The 4,744-nt window shown below is 49.1% G+C and overlaps 1 pseudogene; it reads left to right on the top strand.

Annotated features, from left to right (window-relative positions):
• Positions 1-2,029: 2,029 nt before the first annotated feature.
• On the top strand, positions 2,030-3,251 carry LOC116893255 (annotated as a pseudogene).
• Positions 3,252-4,744: the final 1,493 nt, after the last annotated feature.

Genomic DNA, 4,744 nt, shown 5'->3' with positions numbered 1-4,744 from the left:
CCAGATACATTAATTAATTGGGATCGTGTCCATCCTTTCATAGCTGCCTGTTTTCAGTGTTGAGTCGCATCTCTAGAAATTTATCCCGGAAGAGTGTGATGCATGTGTGTTTCCCTCCAGGTAGCCTGGGGACCAGCAAGACCCCGTGGACGTTCTAGAGAAATAACTGAAGAGATAGCCACGAGTTGGGACTGCCACATCAGGATGGATGAAGAGAAGACTTTTGATGAGAAGAAATGAGAGAAATGTCCTGTCCGAAATGACACTACTGTCCCATGCACTGTGTGTGGTGAACAGATGTCTATACATCCCAGATAGGGCCCAGACGACAGACTACCACAGACCAAAGAATCTATTCATCCGAGCGGAATGAAGCCAGTGAGTAATGAGGGCGGCTTCAGGGGTGTGGGTGAGGGGTCAGATGTATCACTGAAAAGCCCACTCCAGCATGGGCCAAGATTTGTGAGCGCTGTGTGCCTGAAGCTCCCTGCACAGCTCGAAGGCAGACAGCTCAGCTAATCAGAGGCTCTTTTGCCCGCGATTGCTCACTGGTTTTATACCCTTGGGGATGGCGTCAGGGGAACACCTGGAGGTTTAGTTTATTTTCCGTGTCTTGTGTCTTGTGGGCCTCTCTCATTCCTTCAGAAAGGAATGTTTCAGTGTAGAGGAAAGAGCACTACAAAGCCTTGAAGTGCTATTGGAGAAGAAAATCCAGAGGCAGGAGGGTTCGTTAAGGGGGCCCACATCACCTCTGACTGTGGGCGGGGACTCTCGCGAAGCTCCCCAATGAAATGAACGGGCGGGGCGGTGCCTCCAAGACTGAGCAGAGCAGACTCAAGTTTCTTTTATCTGGAATGCTCGCAGAGCTAAGTGTTTGAGATCTGGAGGGATTTGCATACCCACAGACGTCATCAGGTGAATGAGACCCAAGTCTAAAACGGAAACATATCTGTATTCTGTGTCCCCTTTGAGGCCCATAACCTGGAGGTAATTTTATACAATATTCTTATCTGCAGTTTGATCAAAGCTCGACACACAAGGTCAGGGGTGAAATTTTTTACTTGTTGCATAACATTAGTGCTCAAAACACTTTGGATTTTGCAACATTTTGGATGTCAAGAGTTTTCGAAGAGGGAGGCTTAACCTGTCAAGACTTTAGGGAGACTATAGAGCAGTTCCGGGAAGGTGCAGGGGAGGGTACACTGGGAAATCGGGTGTCTTCTTTGTTCAGTGAGTCTCCAGATTTAGACCGTCATGGAGGGGACCCTCAATGTAGATTTGATGAAAGGCCAGTGGGGGTTGGGGATGGAGTCTATGTGGAGAGGACACGCTTAGCTTAAGTAAGCCATGGGTTTACTCCCCTGTACCAGGGGAGGGAGGGAGGGAGGGAGGGAGGGAGAGAGGACCAAAGTGTTCTTTGCTGGATGTGATTTGAGGACCTCTTGGTATACAGAACAAAGAAGCAATTTGGGCAGATTTTAAGATGTGTGAGACTAGGGGCAGAGTGAGCAGCTAAGAGAGGCCCAGCCTTCGGCTCTCACTTCTCAGGGGACTTGAGACCAGAGAGTTCTTTGAATCGACTTTTATTGGTTACAACCATCTGTCCACTGCACCACACCACTGAGGCGGTCCTGGCTCCTTACAGACAGCAGAGAGCCCTTTCTCTTCCTGGTGACGGTACCACATGGGGCTGAACACACTTTTTGCTCTGGAACACCCGGTTTTCCTTTGTGAACGTGGTAAAGTTGTGCGTGGAGAGTGAAACCAAGTGCTCGGAATGCTGTGGCAATAGATGCCAAAGCACCTTGAGTCCGATAAACTCTTGCTCCAATAGTGACAGTCACCTGGCATTTCGGTGACTCTTGCCACATAGCTGTCAGCAAGGGAAGACGCGAAGGTTATTAATGTTGCAAGGAGCGAGCCTTGGGGTTTTAGACAACATATTCTGTGTCAAAGGCTTTGGGGAGAATGACGCGCTGACAAGTTCCAAGAGATCTTGGGTCCCATCTGTACCTTTTCCACTGGCACCATGGAGGGTCTGGGTCCAGAGATCTCAATGAGAGGTGTGGAGACCACCACCCAAATGTCATGGCTTCCTCTGCAGAGCCAGTGTAAGCTCATGGTACAGAAATGCCTATGGCCACAGCTTAACTCAAGCCATTCTTGCTAGGCTTCATACAGCAGGACTCAAAGTCAGGAAGCCACAACAAATGACTGGGTCAGCTGGACCCTGTCCTTATCTGTTAATCAGTCACAGGCACAAGGGGTCTAGGGCTTATCCGAGGAACATGTAGGTAACATTTGAAGCAATAGCCACATCTATTCTTCCCCCCTGCATCAGCAGGCTTGCCATTCCATTTGGAAAGAAGACTGCAGATGTAAGGGAAATCAGATCCAGGCAGCAGCCTAGGGTTTGCCAGTGACTGGTGTATGAGAGCTATAGAAGGTTCCGTTCATATGTTGTAGACCCAGGAGACAGTCCCAGAGGTCCAGACCTCAGCCCAGATGACTTCCCACACTTGATGGAGTACAAGAGTTATTGTGGAGGTCAGCAGCAGCGCCATAGCCCCCAAGAGGAGCTTCTGTGCCCTGTTCCCGTGGACAGCGTGCTGGGCAGAAGAACCTCCATAAAGCTGATGGTTCTCAGAAGACAGGGGACTGACTGGTCTGGGAAGGCAGGGGGATCTCATAGGGAAAGCAGCGCTGTGCAATGAATGTACACAGAAAGGCCTTGAACTGGCTCCCAGACTGCAGCCGAATGATTTTATGTCTAAGGATGGAGAGAGGAGAGAGGAAAAGGAGAGAGAAAGAGAGAGACAGTGATTAGGGACGGGGAAGAGGAGGAGGACGAAGAGGAAGAGGAAAAGAAGAAGTTTGACCTAGAATAATCTCCACAGATTAATTTTTTGAATATTTGGTCCCAAGATAGTGGAACTATTAGGGAAGGATTAAGAGGTTTGGCCTTGCTTTTCCAGCGGTGACGATCTCCCTACGAGAAAGGGCATCTCACAAAGGATCTCCGTCATCCCTCTCCAGAAGAGGAGAAGAGGAAACACAAAAAAAGTGCATGGTGTAGAGCCCCAGTTCCTACTTCATGGATGTGAAATGCCCCAGATGCTATAAAATCACCACGGTCTTTAGTCATGCACAAACGATAGTCTTGCATGTTGGCTGTTCCGCTGTACTGTCAGCCTACAGGTGGAAAAGCAAGGCTGACAGAAGGATGCTCCTTCAGGAGGAAGCAGCACTGAAAGTCCCCGATTTTAGAGTGGGAACCTTCCCAACAAACACATTTTGGATTTAAAAAATAAAAAAATGTTTGGCCTTATTGAAGGATGTGTATCACCAGCGAGCTTCCAAAAGCCCACCCATTCCCAGTTAGCTCTCCCTGTCTTGTCCTTATTGATTAAAATGTAGGCTCCCAGCCAGGCATTATGCCTCACATCTTTAATCCCAGGACTCAGGAAGCGGAGGCAGGAAGATCTCTGTGAGGCCACTGTGGTCTACATAGTGACCTCCAGGACAGCCGGGACTACATAGAGAGACTCTGCCTCAAAAACTAAAACAAATAACTGTATAAGCTCACAGACACTGCTCTAGTTCCATGCCTGCCTGCCTGCCTGCCTGCCTGCCTGCCTGCCTGCCTGCCTGCCTGCTGCTTTGTTCCTTTCTGTGGTGGTCATAGACTGTAATTAACCCTCTGAAATGCTAAGTCTCAGTAAACTCTTCCTTCTCTACCTTGGTCATGATTCTTATCATAGACTAAAACACACACACACACACACACACACACACACACACACACACACACACACATAGAGAGGGGCACAAGGGAACATCTTCCTTAGTGCCCTGAAAGAGCTTCTGTTCCTGGCTTCTGCTATCTAAGCTCACTTCCACACCTGCTGGCCTTACCTCCAACAATAGTGAGGAGCAGGAGGCGGCCTCTGATGACCCTGTAAAGAGCTAAGGAAGGTGCGTGTGGTGTCCCTGTGCTTTGGGTTTAGATCGAGGGCAGAACCTGGCACCTGGTTCCAGAGAACTGAGCTGCCCTGGGATTTTGGGAAGGCTCTGGGCTGCAGTTTTAGGCCGGCCCTCCAGTGGATGACAAATCAGTCCACTTTGTGCCTCTGTGACTCTTTTAACTCTCCCTCGTTGTGTCCAATGTTATTCTACCACAACTATATTTTAGGCTTTGTCTGCACTGAGCGAAACACGGTGTAGAAAGTGAAGTCTATTTCATCACAGTTTCGTAGGGAGCAGGGAGTGAGGCAGCAAACTGACCAGCCTGCCCTGCTTCATCCTCTCTTGTCTCAGGCCCGAAAAGGAGTGAATACTGAGATGTGAAGACCTGGGCAAAAAGGTCCAGTTGCTCAAACACACGGGGAGTCTCCTAGAAGGGCAAGGAAAATGAACGTGCATAGCTTAGGGATCCAACAATCCAGATGTTTGGGCATTAGATACCAAGATAGTCCAGGGTGACTTCCAACTTCCAAAGGACGGACTACCACAGGCAGCATACATCAGGCATCATAGTGGGACCATGATAGGAGCGAGGTGGAGCAGGGCTGAATGTGTAAGTGGTGAGAGGACATTATGAGCAAACATGGAGATGGCCAGCCAAGGTGTCTGCAGAGCTGGAGCCATTGGGAGTTAACAACACTGTATGTTCTTAGTAAATGCTCACCCACCTGAGGCATAGCTGAGACATGGCTGTGTAATAAAACACACCTAATTAGTTTCT

This window comes from Rattus rattus, chromosome 2 (genome assembly GCF_011064425.1).
Source record: "Rattus rattus isolate New Zealand chromosome 2, Rrattus_CSIRO_v1, whole genome shotgun sequence".
In the NCBI taxonomy this organism is placed as follows: Eukaryota; Metazoa; Chordata; class Mammalia; order Rodentia; family Muridae; genus Rattus; species Rattus rattus.
The sequence above is the reverse complement of the archived record's forward strand: the minus strand, read 5'-3'. Positions and strand labels throughout refer to the sequence as shown.